General features: G+C 36.9%; 1 protein-coding gene across 2 annotated transcripts in view; it reads right to left on the bottom strand.

Moving 5' to 3' along the window:
• The window catches only part of NPFFR2 (neuropeptide FF receptor 2), a 280,297-nt gene that overhangs the window by 91,558 nt on the left and 166,205 nt on the right, over positions 1-22,534 (bottom strand). Inside the window, exon 1 of one of the 2 annotated variants that reach the window (XM_032400519.1) lies at positions 1,250-1,319. The exons of the other annotated variant lie outside the window; for it this stretch is intronic. The gene's annotated coding sequence lies outside the window, so the exon portion shown is untranslated. Of the gene's footprint in view, positions 1-1,249; positions 1,320-22,534 lie in introns of those variants that run through there. 2 annotated transcript variants of the gene reach the window in all.

Here is a 22,534-nt window from a genome sequence, read left to right as displayed (position 1 = left end):
TACCTTTAATACCTAAGCACCATTAGAGATAGTGCAGTGGATAGTGAAGCTGTTTTCTTAAATGATTATTTTTAACAGATGAAAGACTTTATATTGAACTCTACACACAATTGCCACTCAACTGTCTGTTCATGATAATGGTTCTGTCTTTGGGCATTTCATAGCAATTTTGCAAATTCAACTGTAACTTAAAATACCATTATTAAGATAATTTTACACAAGCCCTTTTGGTTTAATTAGGATTCTAGCTGAAAAAAAGTATATTCAGAATTTACAAATCACAGTTGGCTCATCTCCTCCCTCATTAGTTGTTATCAATCAAAAGTAATCTGGTTGTATAATGGAAAGAGAAATTTAGACACATGGTTAGAACAACTTTGAATACTTTGATCGGGAAAAAAAAATACCCAGCATCTCATAATTTATATCCTATTATATTTAAAAGTCTTTAAAATAAATCAATCTTTTAAATATCCACAGCCTAGCTGAGGGAAAATGGGGGGATAAACAAGTGCATTTTCATTCCTTCTGGTTCTGTCTTTAGCAAAAACGACAGGGCAGAGCAGGTAATTTTCCTCTTCTCCCACACCAGACCCTAACTTTGCCCGAATGCTGCACTGTTGCTGGAAAATGCCTGGTGGTTTGGCGGAAGAGGGACTAAACCAGTATTGCCTGGAAATCCTATGTCAGCCCAAAGAAGAGCTAAAAATCTCTCCCAGTGCCTTCACGAGGGCTCTGTGGTGTCTGGTACCAGTCTAAGAAGCGGCATTTTAGCCTCTGTGACAAGTGCCAACGCACAAGATGCAGCCACAGACACAAAGATCACTGCTCAGAATCACCACAGTTGAAGAGAACAGTTTAGAAAAGTCTCGCTAGCACCACACACCCTCTCTAAGGCAAGGTTATATCAATACAGCCCTGGAGAGGGTTTTTGAACTTTATGGTTAAGAAAGCGCCGCTCGTCCCTCGCCCGGTCCTAGCGCTGCCAGCCTGGGAATAGGCATTCATGGCCTGGAGAGCCCAGGTAAGGAAGACCCCCAAAAGTTGGGCTGGTGGCCAGAGTGACACCTTCCTGGATTGTGGTCCCACAGAGGGTGTCCGAGGAACTAGAAAGGGATTGAGGAACAGTCGAAAGAGTAAAGGTGAAAAAAGGTGCAAAATCCAAGCTAACAGTCCCCAGTCGCTAACAGGAATCCTCCAAGCCAGTGGAAGCACCGGGGACCGCAGACCAGCCTGGCCGCGCCCTTACCTGCACCCCGCCGCGGATGCAGAGTCCCGGCCGCGTCAGCCACAGAGCCCTCGCCAGGCTGCAGCAACAGGTTCGCCTCTATTCCGGCTGCCGCCCGGCTCCGCCACCTACCGCGGCCCAGCGGAGCGGCTCAGCCCCGGCAGCTTCCTGCCGGCAGGCCGGGGCACTTGTGCTCTGCGCTCCCTCACCGCCTCCTTGCCCCCTTCAGAGGAAACGTCACTCTCCAGGGGAAACCAGCCAGCTGCTGGGATTCCGGAGAAGCTATTCTCAGCCCACTAAGGGCCATCCGGATACCTTCTTGGGAAATTCAGAATCTGCGTGCAGCAAAAAAAAGGAAGCATCCCTATGACTGGTTATTGCGTGGTTGTTTGCCTCTCCATACCTTGGGCAAGTGATTTAGCTTCTCGGTGCCTCAGCTTCCTCTTTCATAAAATAGAGATGATGATGATAACTGGGGAAATCTGAGAAGTAAATGAATGTGTATGTGCAGAATGCCTGGAATGGGTCCTAGGACATATTAAGCATTCGATAAACGTTAGCTGCTGTTTTAAGGTTCCCAATCACATCTGTGAGTCCTTGCAAAGGCCTTTTAGGTTACAAGAAAACCTCTCTGAAATTCTGGAAATGTGAATTCACATCATAATTAGAAGGGGAAAAGAGAGAGCTGGGATAAATGCCCAGTGATTATGACAAGAAAATCTGCTTCGTTGGAAATTGCTAATAGATCATGCCTAAAACTCAATGCATTAACTTAGAGGTTTATACCATTACTGAGAAAGGAATATTTAAAGGTGCTTTAAGATAGTAACACAGGTAGGGTCAAGTGTGGGTAAAGCCTTTGCATATGCTGTCAGGTCTGATCCTCACAGCAGTAGGCTTGTTAAGCGGTTGGTAGTTACAATTATCCCCAGTCCCCACGGAGGCACCAAGGTTCAGTGGCTTGTCCAAAACTACAGAGGCAGTTTTCAAATGACAAAGCCAACTTCAGAAGCGAATTCAGTTCTCTCACTATTAAATGTCTCTCCTGGAATCAGTGATAAATGTGGGATACAGGAAAATCTGCTTGAGAGACCTTTTCAAATAGGATTCCACGGTCCTGGATTAAGGTTGTATATTCAGACCTGTGTGTGTTCAAACCTTAGTTATGACCATGTTGAGGATGCAGAAAGAGGTATCTCTCCCAAGACTTTACCAAGTTCAAGGTAGAGATGCCATTCCCACTTCCATGAAGTTTATCTATCCCTAGGCATAGAAAGTCATAGGGAAAAAAGGCATTAAACAGTAACTACCTGGAGGCAAGGCTTAGAAGAGTAAGTTCAGGAAAATAAAGGTAAGAAGAGGAAGGCATTCTGTATTTAATCTGAGCTTCTCAGATCGAAGTGCAAAAAAAGAATGTGGGGGGTACCTGAGTGGCTCAGTCAGTTAGGCGACCAACTCTTGATCTCAGCTCAAGTCTTGATCTCAGGGTCATGAGTTCAAGACCCGCAAGGGGCTCCACACTGGACATGGAGCCTACTTGGAAAAAAAAAAATGTGGACCAACACCCCATATAATCTCTCTTCCTACTTCTACTGGAAAAATAGATCATCAAAATAAATAGGGATAACAGCACTGCTTTTGATGAGACAGTGAGGTAATGTCTAGTTTGTGAGAATTCTGTTACAAATTAAAATAAATACAAAAGTTGCCATGCAATAGTCATTAAATTACGAGTCACTTGCTGTATCTTATAGAATAACAGTGTGAACTACTGTCCTGATTCTACCCCCCAAGTCCCCCAAAACCCATTGGAAATGTTAGACCATGTCCGTAAGCAGGAGAAAATTATATACAGAGAGGGACCTGAAATATACTTTTTCTTACTACTTCCCCCTAAAGCCCACACACCCTGCTTTAACCTCTACCCTTTCATTTATTCTGCTTTACCTTACCCAGTTCCAGTAGAAAAGCTTGTCTTCCTGCTAGCTAATGCTTATCTCTACAACTGTAAGCTTTACTCCCCACCTTCTCCCACATTTTCAGGATGCTCATACTCTCTCTCATATAGATCTCCCTTCCCTGTCAAATGAACTATTCCCACTGACTTTTAATGATGCTCAATCTCTCCCATTATAATAAAAAGTCCCCACAAGGCTTTAAGTACACACACCCACATCAGTCCTTCCCAGGCACAGCCATACTGTAAACTACAGTCCTGTTCTACTGTTTGCATGTACTCACTTCTTGCTCACTCATCAACCTGATCCAACCAAGCTTCTGTCTCATTCTAAATGTCCCATCTCTGCAACAACCTTGCAAAGATCATCAGTATCCTTCATGCTGATAAATACACTGGATTTTTTTCAGGCAGTATTTTTACTTGGTCTTTGAGTGCTTGGCTTCCTTATAAAACAGTTTCTTCTCTAGGCATCTGTTTTATAATATTCCTCTCTCTCTCTCTCTCTTTTTTTTTTTTTGTTTACCCTGCATATCTAGCTGATGAATTTTTGTATCTTTTACAGGCTCCTTGTTTCCTACACAGCCATTTAATATATACGCTACCTTGAGGCTCAGTGCTAGGCTCATTCCTCTTATTCTGGACTAAACTACTAGGTATTCTTATCCACACCAGTGCCCTCTATTATCACATGTATTCAGGAGATCCAAACATCTATATCTGTAATTCCTCAGAGATCCAAACTCTTAGTTGACATTTCCAACTGCTGTTTTAACGTCAACCTCTAATTCAACATGTCGAAAATTAGAGTCATGATCTTCTTCCTAAAACATTGTTTCCCAGCTCAGTTAATAGCATTTCCACCCATCCTTTTCACTGCTAACTTAAATGTAGTGGAACCCAAGATACTACCTTGCACCATGGGACAGAAACTACATGCTGAGTATGGCAGGGAAGCAGGACAAAAGAAGCTGGAGTCCTTGGCTGCTTTGGAAAACTTTTCCAGTTTTTACTAACTTACCTCTGACTTCTTTTACATGTGAGAGACATAAAAGTTCATCTTTAAAAGAAACATATACATCTTCATGTGTCCTTACATATTACTGAGTATAATCCTCACATAAGTATAAAATCAGTATAACTTGATGTAAATAGAAGATGCATATTAATACATGATACAAAATAAGAATTAAATTTTAAAATAGTTTGTCCACATGGCACTTAAAATGGTCATGTATTCCACCAAGCAGATCCCACCTTGTACCCTATCTTTGGAAACATTGCCTTACATGGTATGATAATAAACTGATATGTTGTGGTACAGAAGGAAGGGTCAAACACGCTAACCATATGGTAGCTTTGGGAGAACAGGACCAAGAAGGCACAGCAGGAAATAGAAAGAGAACCTGGACCCCAGAAAGGAGCAGAAATGAATGAAGTGACTACAGGGAAGGTAATGTATATAAAGATGTTTTAATATGTATGTAGCATTTCAATAAATCTCAATGCCTCAAGGCAAACAACAACAACAAAAAAGAAATCAAAAAACAAAACCAGATTGACTAAAAATATTTGCATTGAAGATGACAAAGGCTTATATTTGTATTAAGAAAAACCTAAAGACAAAGGACATAGATAAAAATTCACAATTAGATTTACAAAGAACAAAGAAATGGATATTGTTAATAATCAGAAAAATGCATACTAAGGCAACAGTCAAGCTCCATTTTCCCATTTAAATATAATAATATGTGTTTGTCATGTTCTTATGAAGGTAGCATAATTAACATAGGCCTTTTGAAAAGCAACTTGATAAAAACCAACAAAAAGTGTTCATAGACTCTGACTTAGGAAACAAATACCTGGAAATATATACATCAGAAATAATTCAAAAGAAATAAATGCTTCAAGCAGAAAATATTCATTTGTATTAATTAAAAGGTAGAAAACCAGAGGTAATCTAGTAGACAAACTCAATGAAATTTATAGGAACATGAAAAGTTTTAATTGACAATGTACCAACATAGAGAAAAAATTAGAAAATTTTAAGTGAAATAAATAGGACATTTAGGTAAATTAAAACCTCATCTATACAGAAATATGAATTCTTCTAAGTAATGCCTGAATGAACACCTGAATAACCAAACAGTGTATATGTCATGGTGGTATGATTGTAGAGTGAGTATATTTTTTTCTAGAATTTTTATTAATTATTCTATAATAATGTTTATAAAATTTAAAAAGATAAAATGTTACTTAATTGGATAAAATACCAGAATGGAAAATCAGGAGTCCCAGAATCTGGTTCAGTTTTGTCATCTTAGTGCTTCATGCATTTCAGCTTTTCATATATAGTATAAAGGGATTCACCTAGTGTTTTTCAAGTTGTAAGGGCCTATGACCTAACTCTGTTAAAATCTAACTAGTTATCCTACTTGTCTCAGTAAAGCAAACCATCTACCTTGCTTTCCAAATTAGCCAATTACCTTTTCTTTCTAGAAAGAAGTCTATTCCATTCACTTAATAATATTTGTTGACTCTTTACCTTTGGGTAAAATCATGTGCTAATACTTTGGAGGGGCAGCAGGAGAGGAGTAGGACTTAAATACATAAAACACTGCTCCTGAACTCATGAAACTTCCATTTTTGCTTGTTATGGAGGGGCAAGACGCAGGTTAGCATGTGATTAGGAAGTTTGGACTCAAAGAGGAAAGGTTATTACAGATGGAAGCATCAAGGACTTGACATGTGAGCCAAGTATCAAGGAATAAGTTCCATTTGGACATGTGGAGATGGGGATCAGTGTGGATTAAGTTGGTCAGGCAAAGGAAACAGTATGAGCAAAGATAAGGAGCTAGGGAACTCAGGGATATGTGGAAACAGTTCCTTGCTTGGGTATATGAGAGAAGCATAGGTTGTATGAGAGAGGATAGAGGAGAGGAGAGAGGGTGTTGGACTCTTTAGGGCCAGGGCTACCCTACATTGTAAAACTGTCTGAACAGCTGCTCACAGAAGTGATGGGAGGGGCTTTTTCAGCTGCTTGTCATGAACCCTAAAAGGTGTTCCATGTTTGAAGCTCAGCAACACAGCCATCATGACATGGGAGGGATAGAACCACCATTATGGAGTAAGGTAACCAAATAGATGAGTCCAAAGTCTTGTTCCTCATTCCCCACAAATTGTGTGTGGAATGCCACAGAACCAAAAAAAACAAACAAACAAACAAAAAAAACCCACATTCTCTACTGAGGATATTCAAAGCACCTAAAGAGTCTGGGTCTAGATAAGAAGTCTCTGTGCACAGGAATTAGGCAAGCAGAAAAAGAGTCAGTCTCAGCAGTGAGACAGTCCCTTTCTCTAAAAGGCCAGATGAAGTTGGTCTTAGCTCAAGGAACCAGACCTGACTCATTAATGCTTGGGGTCCTTTCTCTTTTACCTGTAATGAGCAGGTACCATCTTAGTAGGAAACAGGGGAGAGAAGACTGTATTGCCATAAGATCTTATCCAGACAAAAAGTGATTGTGATGTTAGGAATTCACATGTGTTACAGTTTTGTCCCTCCACTCCCCTCCCACTATGAAGAGCATAGCAGTTTTAGAAAATAAAGAAATTACATTTATGATGCACATCTGAGTATAGTACATAATTGTGTGACCCTGCTATGGAGATTTAAATCCTGGTGGCTTTATTTACTAGTTTATGATCACAAAGAAATTACTAAACTTTAAATTTCATTTCCCTCAAAGTGGAATAATGTCCTTTTAAATAGGAAAATCTCAAAAAGTGCTTTTAAAATTAATACTAAATATTAATTTACAGGCTTACAATATGTCATGAATTATACCAAACCCTTTATAATCATTACTCCCAGTTAACACTGACAAAATGGATTCTATTTTACCCCATTTTTACAGATGAAAGAATTGTGGCTTAGAACAATGATTCTCAATTTTAATGGAGAATTTTTTTAAAGTGTAGATTCTAACTCTGTACTTTTGGGTGGGAATGAGAGCCTGCATTTCTCACAAACTCCCAGATGATGCAGGTATTGCTGATCCAGAGACACACTATGAGCAGCACAGTCCTACAGAAGCTAGTAATTAACCAAAGTCACACAGCTAGTAAGTGATAGGGGCAGGGTTTGACCCCAATTTTGCCTGAGGCCCAAGCCTTTGTGATTATCTATTATGCTAACTTTATAAGGAAATTGAAATTCATTCACATAATTAAAACACAGGGGCCTTTGATCAATAATATGGAAGCTATTTAAGGCCTGATCATAAATGCATGGGTGTGCTAAAACTTGGAATATGTCAAAGCAGTGGGGAGGTTAAGCACATGGAACAAAGTGAGGTTTAAACAAGTCTAGTTTCTTTTCTTTTACAACAGAAATGGTAGAGTCAGAATCGATCAAGGTACATTTGGCCCTTGAACAACTTGGGTTTGAACTGTGTGAATCCACTTATTATATGAATTTTTTTTCCCATAAATACACTATAGTACTGCAAATATATTTTCTCCTCCTTATGATTTCTTTAATAACATTTTCTTTTCTCTGGCTTACTTCACTGTAAGAATACAGTATGTAATATATATAACACGCAAAATATGTGTTAATCAACTGTTTGTGTTTTCTGTAAGGCTTCCAGTTAGTAGTAGGCTATTAATAGTTAAGTTTTTGGAGAGTCAAAACTTATACATGGATTTTTGACTGTATGGGAGTCAGCGCTCCCAACCCCTGCATTGTCCAAGAGTCAACTGTGATTTCTAAACAATATATATTTGCCCTTTTTTATATGTCACCACAGTGTGATGAATGCTTTGCTAAATACTATGGAATAATGTTAATAAATCAAAGAATATTATTAGGCTTCTTTCCTGCTTAACCTCTCTTTTGTGTTAGATTGAACTGTAGAGAGAATTACAAAGTAATTTCTAGTTATATGCTTGATTTCTATTCTAACAGGTCATTCTTACATTTAAGCTACTGACTTAAAAAAATATGGTTTATCAAAGTTCCAGTAACAATTATGTGACAGATATAATTATGTGCTGCTTTTGGAAAAATATATCATGTTATGGTGAATGCTTAGGAAATAAAAATCTTATAGTTCTTAGAAAGATGATATTCCAAACCACAAGGAAGCATTAGAGTAAGAAGCATTTTTTCATTCAACACATTTTATTAACTCTAAAATATCTGTGTTTCTGGTTTTCTGAAGTACCCATAACTTTAGAGAATTTAGCTTAATCCACTGTATGTAAGAGTGGATTTATGTTGTCAGACTGTAAAATGCTCTAATCATCTGAAATGACTAAATCAATTTATCAGCCTTCTGCCAGAAGGAAGAGTTTCCTTTCTGGTAAAGGCCAAAACTTGTCATTATCAAAAGTTTTTGAGCTTTAACTCAGAATTACTACATATATAAAGTTGTTTATAAAGCAGCCCAAAGGTGATCTCAATGCTATTGAACTCAGAAATGATGATGGCCAAAGATGTAGGAAGACAAATGTTAGACTCCAGAAGTTAAATTACAATAGTACTGCTAAAATTTTGCATAATAAAATTTCCAATGGCAGATCATCTAGACAGTCTTTAAAGATGAGATTTCTGGGACAGGGCCTCAGGAAACTCTCCCAGGTGATTTGGATGATTAGCCAAATTCCCAGAGGTTTGAGAATCTCTGAAGATGGTTTTATATCTAATTAGAGCCTCCCAATAACTCTGAGAAGTAATCAGGACAGGCATTATTTCCATATTATATGAATGTGCAAGAAGGCAACCACAGACCCACTCAGAAAGTTGACCCAAGTTCATAGAGCTGACCACGATGTTGAAAGGAAAATAGAAGATATCTTCTGGTTCCAGATCTAATGTTTTTCTCTCAACATTTTTTAAAAAGATTTATTTATTTATTTGAGAGAGAGAGAGAGCACGAGCGGGAGGGGCAGAGGACGAGGGAGAGAGAATCTGAGGCAGATTCTGCACTGAGCACAGAGCCCCATGTGGGGCTCAATCCTATGACACTGAGAATACAACCCCAGCTGAAACCAAGAGTTGGACGCCCAAGTGACTGCACCACCCAGGAGTCCCATTCCTCTAAACGTTTTAAGCTGCTAGACCAAGTTATTCCTTTGACAAATGTCCCAAAGTAGAAACTTGAGGGAATAGGGAAGTGGAAAAGAGAATATAATCAATGGCGCTATCAGTGATTAATATGTTGTAATTTGTATGCACTTGATTTGATTACAGTTGATATGAGATATATTTCATGAATCCCTAGAATGAATAGGAAAAGAATTTTCTATAAAAGGATCATTTCTTAAAACATCTTAATAATTACTTTCAGCATCTGTACTGTATGTTCTATGCATTAGGTTATCTATAATTTAGGACAATTTGTGTTGTCTTTACTCCCATGGTTTGAGGATTATGGCTAGGGACCTAGGATGGGAGGATGGTTAGCTGGGCATGTGTGGGTCCCTATGGCCAAGGCTGGCTGAGGAGGAGGAGCCTTACCTAAACTTTGAGTACACCAAATCCTAGAGAGAGAATAAAGTTGAGAGTAGCAGTAAACAGGAAGAGTATGTGGGCAGGGATTTTTCTGCAGTCTTGGTGAGAGAACTGCATTAAAGAGGCAGGGGAATGGAAAAGAAGGGATAGGGTAGGATGCTGGATGTAGGTACATGCTGCAGGAACTTGCTATATAACCACAGTGACTCCTGTACTAGATTAGAATTTCAGGAACCGGATGATGCTAATACAATTAATGTAAACAAAGTCCAGAGAAAGATGCTCACCCTGGAGATAATGCTGATTCAGTTTTAGACACTGAATTTAAGGTGAATCCAGGAGAGCCAGATGGTGATGCCAAATAAGCAGCTGAAATATGGAATTGGAGTGTGCCAGAGAGATTATGTTTCCAATTTAGAATTTGGGAGTCACCCACATGGAGGTGACAGTTAAAGCAGGAATAAGTTGACTCAGCAAAGGAAAAACTGAAAAGAGAAGCAGCTTGAATAAAGAACTTTAAGGGATATCTAGAAGATAGAAAAAAGCGGGACAGTCCTGGGAAATAAAGGAGGATAAATTAGAAAGGTGTGAAAAGCATGTGTCCAGTGTCATGGAAATTATATCAAAGCAGGCAAGTTTCAAAAAGGACACACTAGCATCAGGTGCCTAGAGAAGTCAAGAGAAAGAGCACTGAGAGAAGGTCACCAGAGGATTTCAGTGACAAGGGGTGGGGTGTAGGGGCATAAAGTTATGGGTCTGGCACCCATAGACTGTGGAGAATTATAGAGAGATCAAAGAGATCAAATAGTTCAGTTTTCTCTTTTTCCAGTTGAGAAGAGTAAGGGAGAAAGAAACTGTTTTACTCAAAATCAAATCTAAGACCTAGGCCTAAGCATCTCACCTGTATACTTTATGCTTGCATCTATTCAACTATACCTGAGATGTCCTATTCCAACCTGTGGATGCATGTATAGACTTATAAGTATTTCCAATGTCAAGAATCATCTGCTACATTTGGCCCAACTGATATACAAAGCCATGCAAAAGCTATTTACTGTGTTATTTTGGTAAACTCGGTCTTTCAGTAATACAATGTGTATATCAAGCATATGTACATGTAAATAAAGAACAGTGGTTGTGCAGGGGTCTGCAAGATTGATAGATTTTAAAAAGATTGATAAATCAGTTCTTAACTGGATGGTTTGTTAACCAATAGTTATAGCATTATTTCAGGCTCAGGGGTTATTAACACATCAAATCTTGGCTTCAAATATCAATAGTATGAACCAAATATTTGTTTGGATGTTCTTGTTGCTTTTATCTCTGAACCTAGCAAAGTGCCCTAGCACAGAATCCCAATGAATATTTAATAAATGAATGAATAAATGTGCAAAGATATCTGATTTTTGTTAGTCTTAAGATTATCTTGAGAAAAATAGCAGAAATTGGTAAGATGACAATAGTCAAGCCAACAAAACATCTACTTGAGCTGGTTGATAATATTCAGTCAACAAGAATTTATTGTGCACTTACCGTATTTCCAGAGCACAGCAAACACAAAGAGTGTCCCTTTTCCAGGGCTCAGAAGCAGGCAAATGAATAATTCCATTCCTGTGATAACTACTGTAACCACTATGGGGAGATTTAATAAGATTCCCTAGATCCTCCTTCAGGACTCCAGGCAAGATTCCCTGGGAGAGGTGACATTTCAGCTGTTTGCTACTGGAGTACTTTAGCACATCAAATAATACTGAAGCGTGAGGAAAAAATTGTCAGACCAATCCTTGGGTAGAAAGAGGGTATTCCAAGAAGACAGAACAGCATATTTGCAGGTATGGAGAAGAAAAAAGACACAAAGTTAACAGTTATTAAACGCTAAATAAATGCCAGGAATTTGCAAAGTGCACGAGCTTATTTGCTTCTTACAAAAATTCTGCATATTTTTCTTTTGGAGCTGAGAATATGTAGTCTCAGAGAAGTTAAATAATTTTCTTAAAACTACACAGCTACCAAGTGAATTGCCAGGATATGAAATTAAGTCAGACTGAGCAGGTAGGCCACAAGCTTAACCACTAAGGTATTCTACATCTGCATCAGAATAACTAAGTGGTTCAGGAAAGCCAGATCCCAGTGTGCCTGCATTAGGTAGTAAAGGAAGAATGAAGGGGGGGAAATCGGAGGGGGAGACGAACCATGAGAGACTATGGACTCTGAGAAACAAACTGAGGGTTCTAGAGGGGAGGGGCGTGGGGGGATGGGTTAGCCCGGTGATGGGTATTAAAGAGGGCACGTACTGCATGGAGCACTGGGTGTTATACGCAAACAATGAATCATGGAACACTACATCAAAAACTAATGATGTAATGTATGGTGATTAACATAACATAATAATAATAAAAAAAGAAAGAAACGACTGGAAAGACAGATTGCAGCAGAAGGTTAAGAGCTGAGTGTGCTAAGAATTTAGCGATTTTTCCTGAGGGTAATAGGGAGATGTTGAAGATTAAGGCAGAGTAATGAAATGATTGCATTGGTATTTCAGAATGATTGCTTTCTATATACATACAGTGCATTGGAGGGAGAGCAAGCATAGGGGATTGTCTCAGAAGATGTTAAAGACAAAAGTAGTAATGAACTAAAGAGGGAGCAGCCTAGATTGAGAGATGAATGGAGACTGGATATTTAGGATGTAGAATCCATAGAACTTGGAAGCTTGTTGGTGTAAAATGAGAAGATAAGAGGCATTGAAGATGGCTCAAATATTTTTCCCTTGGTCAGTTGGTTAGTTTAGAGCTTTACTAACCAAAATGAGAACCACTACAAAAGGACATTTTACCAGAAGAAAATGAGCTCTGTTTTAAACATGTTTTCAAAGTGAAAAATATCAAATAGACAGTTGGACACAGTATACTTTCTGGTTTATGCTCTTCCTCCTTTGCATTCTTCTCTCTCATCAGTCTGCCTTTGCGCTTCACATTCCATCCCTTCTGAGCCTGGGCTTCTCTAAAGGAGCCCTGCTGTTTCAATCCTGGGTGTTTGCATATGCTGCTAGATTATCTCGGCCTTCCCATAAAAAGGGGGCCCTCTGAGTACTTCATGCATATATCTATTAAAATTCATCACATTTTATGGTTATATTTACCTGTCTGCCTCCTTCATTAAAAATCAGCCTCAAAAAAAAAAAAAAAAGAATCAGCCTCAAGGAAGGGGGTCCTGATTTAATCACTTCTGATTAAAATTGTTATTGGTATATAACAGGTGAGCATGTTGGTTGAACTAATAAATTGCTTTAGGAAGGACTAGAAAGACAGATATGAAGTCATCAATACATAGTTACTTTGATAAAAGTAATATTTGTTATAAGAACAATTGAGCATCATAGTTGAGGGCATGACTCTGGGACAAGACTACCTGGAATTGAATCTTAGTTCCATAGCTATCAGCTTTGTGAATTTTGGACATGTTATTTAACCTGTTATTTGGTTTCCTTATCTGTAAATTGGGGATAATAGTATTATCTATTCATAAGGTATTTGAGACCACTATGTAAGTTAGTATATATAATGTATAACAATGTCTGATACATTAGAGACCTCAAACATTAGCTATTAATTTCCTAATTGGTCATGACAGGTTTTAGTCATATGGTAGATATTAGTCACAGATTTTACTTTATTTCTCTCTCTCTTCCAAGATGATTGTCTCCCTTTTCTTAAGATCTGAGAGAAAAAAAAGTTATACACTTAATAATGAAAAATGCTCTTTACCACCCAGCTCTGAGGGAAGTAGAATTTAGGCTACTTTCATTTAGATAAAATGGTTGTCATTACAGTGTAAATATTATCCTATTAATCTTCACACCAGTCTACCAGATAGCTGGATGATAAATATATCTTTTAAAATGTACTGATGCAAGAGATATAGGAGTCAATTACATAATTTAAAAAATTAACGCGAGATAGGTAACAGATCTGTACTTATTTCAAAATAAATGCTTTATTTCTGAACTCGTGCTTTCTTAAAGTATTTTCTTACTCGTCACCAAAGAGCAAATTTCTCAGCAGACTTGAATGAGGTTTATATCATTTTTAAAAGATATTGATTACATGTGTTATATTATAGTTTATTTTTTTATAATTAAAGAAGATATGAGGATTTATGTTTAGTGTCACTTTTCATACCCATGAAGAGTTCCCAATAGTATGCAAATGAAGAAATCTGGACACTTTAAAAGATGTAAAAAAACAACTAGCTAATATTTCTCTTTTTACATGTTTATAACAATGGATGTGGGCTATAAGAATAGAAAGTTGAGAAATTTCAATGCAATTATAATTAGATTAAGATTTTATTTTATTTTTTTTTAATTTTTTTTATTTTTTAAAGATTTTATTTATTTATTTGAGAGAGAGAGAGAGAATGAGAGACAGAGAGCATGAGAGGGAGGAGGGTCAGAGGGAGAAGCAGACTCCCTGCCAAGCAGGGAGCCCGATGTGGGACTCGATCCCGGGACTCCAGGATCATGACCTGAGCCGAAGGCAGTCGCTTAACCAACTGAGCCACCCAGGCGCCCTAGATTAAGATTTTAACATGTTCTTCAGATTAGTGATTTATTCATAGTTTACATGTAGTTCTGTGGAGGGTGCCTCTTGACAACAAATTCATTTAATAATATCATTCTGCCCGACCCAGTAGTAGATCAAGATGTTCTATTAAAATACTAGCTCTATGTCAAATTATTAATGCCTTTTAAATAAAAAATATTGTACTCTGTATCTAAATTTGAAGAATTTACTACTTATTGGATGTATTCATTATTTTGACATTTTTGATGAAATATAAGCACTAAAATTACTGAAAAATAACCGATTGGCTCATTTTAACTACATAAAACAGTAAAATAGAAGATTGGTTGGTCTATTTTTTTATACTCTTAAGTGTTTTACTCTGAATAACAAATCAGTCCTCAAAAGTTCTAAAGAATCAGATAAATGTAAATATCTTCAATTTGGAGAAGAAACAAATTTAGTTTTTTTGTCTACAAAGAGATCCATTGAACACGTCCCAAAGTATTAAACTTTTCAGATGGATGTTTCTGATATTAGATGATTACATTACCATTACAAAAAAAAAAAAAAAAAAAAAAGCAAAACCCAGGCAGTTGTATAATCTTTCAGGTCTGTTTTTTATGAAAAATATGTAAGAATACTTTTTTGGGGACAGCAAAAGTCTGCTAGACCAGACAGTAAACATTTTAACATTGAATTTCAATGGACTATTGCAGCAGTGTTCACTTAAACCTATCAATCTATTTACACACAAATTCACATCATTATGAAATTGTTATCACTAGACCATTTGTCTTAATTTATTTGCTATTATTTTTAACATTTGGAGAACTATTTCATTTTTAAAATTTGACTTAAATTCAATTAATGAGCATATAGTGTATTATTAGTTTCAGAGGTAGAGTTCAGTGATTCATCAGTTGCATATAACACCCAGTGCTCATTACATCAAGTGCCCTCCTTAATGCCCATCACCCAGTTACACCATGCCCCCCCCACCTCCCCTCCAGCAACCCTCAGTTTGTTTCTTATAGTTAAGAGTCTCTTATGGTTTTTCTCCCTATCTGATTTCATCTTATTTTGTTTTTCCCTCCCTTCCCCTATGATCCTCTGTTTTGTTTCTTAAATTCCACATGAGTGAAATCATATGATAATTGGCTTTCTTTGACTTATTTCACTTAGCATAATACCCTCTAGTTCTATCCACAACCTTGCAAATGGTTTTCTCTTTTTTTTGATGACTGAGTACTATTCCATTGTATATATACATATACCACCTCTTCTTTACCCATTCATCTGTCGATGGACATCTTGGCTCTTTCCATAGTTTGGCTATTGTGGACATTGTTGTTACAAACATTGGGGTGCAGGTGCCCCTTTGAATCACTATGTTTGTATCCTTTGGGTTAATATCAAGTAGTGCAATTGCTGGGTCATAGGGTAGCTCTATTTTCAACTTTTTGAGGAACCTCCATACTGTTTTCCAGAGTGGCTGTACAAGTTTGCATTCCTACCAGCAGTGTAAGAGGGTTCCCCTTTTGGAGAACTATTTCAAAAGAGAATTTGCTCAGATAAAGGTCTCTTTCAAGAAAGAATATCCTTGGAATAACTTAATGGCTTAAGGTTTTCAATGGGAAAAAATGGTGATTTTTTTAATGCACAATTACTGTCCAACAATCAAGGTGTCAAATAGGCACAAAGTGAAGTATCACTTAAGTAGGAAAGAATAGAATTGGCATAAAGAACAAAAACTCCACCCTGAAGGCTGATTCTAGAAATATAAATTTAGATAGAATAATGACAGAGAAAATTAAACTTTTGAGAGCTAGAGAAAAGGCTAGCAATAACCTATATGACCCAGTTTCCTAGAGGATGCACTAGGGACTTCAAACTCTGACTAATGCTTTAAAGTCTTACTATATTTTGTAAAAGCATCTGCTCATTATTAAGCAAGCATTAGAAAATTAGTAAGTCAATACTCTAAAATTAGAAAAGAATATGATTTAAAGCAGTGATATATGTCTTTTCTTCATAATATTTAAGAAATAAAAGGAAAATCAGAAGGGAAGCCTGTGAATTTCCATTTTGGGGAGCTTGTGAATTGGATATTCTAAAACACACTCCCACTTAAAAAAATTATTAATGATGAGGACAATATAATAACAATGGTTTAAAATGCCTATCTGAAAGTACAAGAGAATAGGGAAATCCCTAGGATCAAAAATTAAGATGTTGGAAAAACACAGTTAAAGCCACAGCTCTCCTTTGAGAGCCTTTGCCAATACTAGCCCTTGTATTTTAAATTTTTTTTTTAAGATTTTATTTATTCATTCAAGACACAGAGATACAGAATGAGAGAGAGAGAGCATGAGCAGGTGGAGAGGCAGAGGGAGAAGCAGTCTCCCCGCCAAGCCAGGAGCTGGACATGGGGCTCTATCCCAGGACCCTGGGATCATGACCCGAGCCAAAGTCCATGCATTTTAATGATTGCAAAGAAAACAAAAGACAAGGATACATAGTCATGCACGTAAGTAGGAATTGAGTCACCACCGAAGCCAGGATCCTTGAAAAGTTATTTTTTAATATAAAGGGTGAGGGAAGAGTCAAAGAAAAAGTGGTGGAAGACAGGGAAAGGTACCTATCTCAGCCTGTGTTCTGGAGAGAAAAGTGATTCCCTTGATAAATTAAAACCATAATTCTACCTTTGGATAGGTTTAGAATTTGAACTTTTGCTCTCTGGCTGGTTCTTTTACTCTCTGGTTTGTACATAAGATAATGAGTTAACTGACAGATTAATAGAACTCTTGAGTTCATGAAAGTGAAAACAAACATCTCTATAGGACCAGGCCTTGCAGTATTCCCTTAGATTAAGATTGGCCAAATGAAAGTTCACGGTCTGAAATTATGGAAGTCATCAAGTGAGTCTTGGAAGAAACAACTTTCAAACAATTAGATCCTCAAGTACTTCTGATATTTCTGAATTATTGGAAGCCTAATATAAAATATATGTGTTAGAAATGTTTATAAAATAGAGTACACAAAACATGAGCAAAAAAATATAAGATGTTATGAATGATTGTATAGGAGAAATAAGAGTCTTGCATGTAGCAGAGGCAGTGGGAAAGGAGAGATTAAAAGGCATTTTGGGAACTGAATTTAATGAGGGAAACAGGGGTATCAATTTTCATGTCTTCTTATAAAAAATGCTCTGCATTCTCAATGAAATCCTTCCATTACTCTAGACTCTATGAGTATGCAGATGTGATTGTTCTGACTTCAGAATCTAATCCTTTGCATGCTTCTGAATGATTCTGTCTTTTCCTCATCTCTGAGATCTATCCTTCTTGATTTAGATTAAAAAGTATGCCCAAAATAATAAGAAAAACCTCTAAACTGATTTTGGGAATGACTGAAGTCATATAGTTCTGTCTCAACCATATTCCAAGAGCAACACTAAAGTCCAGACAACTACTAAGATATTTTACATTGTTTCCTAGACCAGTGCTCCTCAAAATGTGGTCCACAGACAAGTATAAATCTGTGAAATGTTTGTTACTTGTCAGGAACAAAATGAAGAGCACATGACAGAATGTAAGTCAAATATGTTACTAAGTACACTGTGTAGTTAAGCTGACATTTCTTTATAACAAGACTTTTTTTTTTTATTGAAGTATAATTAACATATAGTGTTAGTTCCAGGTATACAATGTAGTGATTCAACAATTCTATACATTACCCAGGGCTCATCATGATAAGTGTACTCTTGATCCCCTTCACCAATTTCACCCACCCCTCCTACATTCCCTCTGGCAATCACCAGTTTGTTCTCCATATTTAAGAGTCTGGGTCTTGTTGTGGTTTGTCTCTTTTTTCTTTGTTTTATTTCCTAAATTCCACATATGAGTGAAATTATTTGTCATTCTCTGACTGGCTTATTTCACTTAGCATTATACCCTCTAGATCCATTCATGTTGTTGCAAATGGCAAGATTTCAATCTTTTTTTTATAGCTGAGTAATAGTCCATTTATTTTTACCACATCTTTTTTTTTTTTTTTTTTTAATACCACACGTTCTTTATTCATTGATCTATGGATGGACAGTTGGGTTGTTTCCATATCTTGGCTATTGTAAATAATGCTGCAGTAAACATAGGGTGCATATATCTTTCCAAATTAGTGTTTTTGTTTTCTTTGGTTGAATGCCCAATAGTGGAATTACTGGATCATATGGTAATTCTATTTTTAATTTTTTGAGGAACCTCCATAATGTTTTCTATAGTGGCTATACCAATTTGTACTTGCACTCAGTCTGTTCAAATTTTCTATTTATTCCCAATTCAGGTTTTGAAGGTTATATATTTCTAGGAATTTATCCATTTCTTCTAGGTTGTCCAATTTGTTGGCCAGAAAACAACTCTGAAAGCATATCATGCATCTTTTTTGACCACAACAGTATGAAACTAGAAATCAATCATAAGAATAAATCTGGAAAGAACACAAATACATGAAGGTAAATAGCATGCTACTAAACAATGAAGGAGTCACCAAAAAATCAAAGAGGAAATCAAAAAATACATAGACAAATGAAAACACAATGGTCTAAAATATTTGGGATGCAGTGAAAGCTATTCTAAGAGGGAAAATTATAGCAATACAGGCTTACTTCAAGAAGCAAGAAAAATCTCTACCTAACCTTATACCTAAAGGAGCAAGGAAAAGAAGAACAAACAAAACCCAAAAGCAGTAGAAAAAAAGGAAATAAAAGATTTGAACAAAAATAAATGAAATAGAAACTAAAAAACAACAGATCAATGAAACCAGGATTTGGTTCTTTGACAAGATAAACAAAACTGACAAAATTTTAGCTAGACTAGACTTTAAAAAAAGAAAGAACTAAACATCAGGAAGGAAGGAGGACAACAACTGACATCACAAATTCAAAGGATTATAAGAGATTATGAAAAATTATACCAAGACTCTTGATGAAGATAACTGTGTCTTGGTTTATATCCTGGCACAGCCCCTTATCTGAGGACGGGCACCTTGAGTAGACTACCCTGGATCCTGCAGAACTTAGATATGCTTGGCACACTGTACGTGTTCAGTAGGTTTTTGTTGAACGAGAACTTTCACTCAATGCCCAGTGTTGTAACATGCAAAATTTAACAGGAGGGATTTTTACATCAACATTTCAATACTATACTACTACCTAATGCATCTGGCAATTAAGGTTGTTAAAATCCTTTAAGAGGAACAATTTTTAAATACCCTCAAAAGGAATATTGCATTCAAAATATTATGGCTAATTCATCTGATTCAAGGTATTTATTTCCAAAACTAATGACCTGTTCACTGTGACACAATTGTGCCATGTTTGTTATTAAAAGCAAAGAAGCTAAATATTATCCCACTAAATGAGAACTTGGTCCTTATTGCTATTTGCTTGATCAGTGACAGACAGCTGTTTCATCTGAGTGTCTTACACGTGTGCCATTGAGATGTCTTTTATTATCTATGCATGTGATGATAATAAGACAATTCTACCATAAAAATACCTAATTGTCCTTCCAGTTCCCTTCCAGGGGGAATTTTTGAGGCTTTAAACTTTGTATGGCTCTGGTATCCCACTTTGAGCTGTGGAATACAAAGACTATTTTAATTTTCAATATACAGAATAAGAGAGCTTTGGCTGATTTAAGATTTTTTAATTTGAAGTAGACAAAGTGGCAACTCCTTTTAGTATAAAAGTATTGTGGTACAACTCACAGACATACTGTGGTTAACATATTAAATGAGAGAAATAGCTCACAGCTAAGATGGACATAGATAACTCTCTAGAGCAGACTGAGGTCAGCCATCCTATTATACAATTAATTAGCATTACTAATCCTGTAGAATTACAAGATAAAGGCTTTAAAATTGATAGAGTACCCATACTCCTTAGCTGCACATAGTGATCTTCCATAGAGTGTGAAAACAGGAGGGAAGAGAGCAACTTTACAATGGAGAAAACTGACAAACACTGCCATAGCCAGGTGCTAAGGACAACTTTGATAGTGATCAATCATGTTGATAGTATGTATCCTTGATATGAGATGATAAAAATGGCATTTTACCTTTCTAATCTTCCTCCCCAAAACTCAGTTTTATCATGAGAAAAACATCAGACAAATCCAAATAGAGTACATTCTACAAAATTCTACCTGACTAGTACTTCTCAAAACTGTCAGGATTATCCAAAACAAGCAAAGTTTAAGACATCACAGCCAAGAGGATTCTAGAAGATAACTGAATGTAATGTGTTATCCTGGATAAGATCCTAGACTAGAAAAAGGATATCTGGTAAAAAACAAAGGAAATTTGAATACAGACTTCAATAAATAACAACATATTAATAGTGATTCATTAATAATTACAAATGTACCATACTAATATAAGATGTTAATAATGGGAGAAACTGAGTGCAGGGTATACAACAACTCTCTGTATTCATAAATTTTCTGTAAATCCATAGCTGTTCTAAAATACAAAATTTGTTTAAAAAGTCAGTAGAGAGAAATCACTCACTATATACGTCATAATAACTGAAATGACTTGAGAGATTGCAATGAAAAATTTAAATATCAAGAATTGGTTATACAAGAGATGGAAGAGCTAAGAAACCAGAGAGAAAAGAGGTGGAAGCTGCTACCACTCCGAGGGCTGGAGGGTCAAGGAGGGGAGGTGGCATTAGCAGAGCTCAGGGGCTGGCCGTCAGAAGAAGCTGGAAGAATAGAGGGCCTCCATAGAGAGCTGGGACCACAGAAGGAAGGACCATCTGGTGGGAAACTGCATTGAAACCATGAAAAAAAGTCAGATGGTACAGAAAGAAAAGAGAACAAATATTCTGGCTCATTCTCCCCTTCTACTTTCTAGTCTTTGGCCAGGGCCTCCCATTAATTAACCCACCTAGAAGCTGGGGGTAGGGGGGAGATGAAGCCTGGGAAATACAGTTATTTGAGATAGAGAACTTCTTTTTTTTTTTTTTTTAAGATTTTATTTATTTATTTGAGAGAGAGAGAGAGAGAAAGTGAGAGAGAGAGAGCCAAAGAGGGGGTAGGGTCAGAGGGAGAAGCAGACTCCCTGCTGAGCAGGGAGCCCGATGTGGGACTCGATCCTGGGACTCCGGGATCATGACCTGAACTGAAGGCAGTCGCTTAACCAACTGAGCCACCCAGGCACCCAAGACAGAGAACTTTTTACTCACTTCTTAGTCTCATTTTTTAAAAATGTGTTTTCCCTCTTCTATTATTCAGGATTAGCATTTCTCTTCATAAGCAGTTTTACTTCATGCACTTTACGTTCTTTAATCAATCGTGAAAATTTCTTGAATTATGTTTCCTCAAAAGAGCTCAGTCACCTCATTGTGGAAAACAAATGTCAAAAAATTTGCTTAGCTTAATATAAACATCTTGAAACAGAAGTTTTGAAAAAAATTTTGCTCTTCTGCTCTTTCTTTGAAATAGGGAAAAGCAGAGGAACTCAGTGATCAGAGAACCAGTTGAACATTATGAATTTTCCAGTATGGCCAAACATATTCAATGTCTGGGATTAATGAGTGTTTTGCAAGGGAGAAAGTGTATGACTGGTTTTGATGGGTAGAGCACCTCAGGAAGAATAAGACGCAAACAGCTTCTTTGATGGTTGTGTAAGTTAAAGTTACAAGATGTTCCAGTTTTGCCAAATTTTTAAGTTTAAGATTGAGGAAATATTATACCATCCATGATTTCTAGCTTAAGCTTTCAGTTGAGAAACTGAGTGGGTTATGTTGTGATTCACCATATCTAAATCAAGACAAGGCACTTAGAGGAAGAACTTCTTTCCTGCCGTGTTTGATGTCATTATCTTCCCAGAATTCTTTTTGGAAAATCTTGGAGTTTTTTCAACAGAAGGAATTCCTTATGCTCCAGAAAATTGAAGATAAAGTTAATTCTAGGGAACCATAGTTAAAAATAAATAAAAACCAATGCCAAATTAGAGATTTAAGTATACAAAACTAGGCATACAACCAATAACAAGTCCAATGGCACTGTTATATATTTAATTCAAAGATTGTTGTGTTAGGTATCCATGAACTGAAACACAAATTTAAAGGTATGTTTTCTTTCCCTGGAGGCTTAAGTCTGGCAGTGAGGACAAGATGCTGAATTTACTCTCAGAATTAATTCCAGCCTCATATGCCATGGGAAGTTTAACAACATGATTTAATCAGAATGGCTGTGATTCCC

The sequence above is a fragment of the Phoca vitulina genome, unplaced genomic scaffold (genome assembly GCF_004348235.1).
Source record: "Phoca vitulina isolate PV1807 unplaced genomic scaffold, GSC_HSeal_1.0 scaffold3, whole genome shotgun sequence".
In the NCBI taxonomy this organism is placed as follows: Eukaryota; Metazoa; Chordata; class Mammalia; order Carnivora; family Phocidae; genus Phoca; species Phoca vitulina.
The sequence above is the reverse complement of the archived record's forward strand: the minus strand, read 5'-3'. Positions and strand labels throughout refer to the sequence as shown.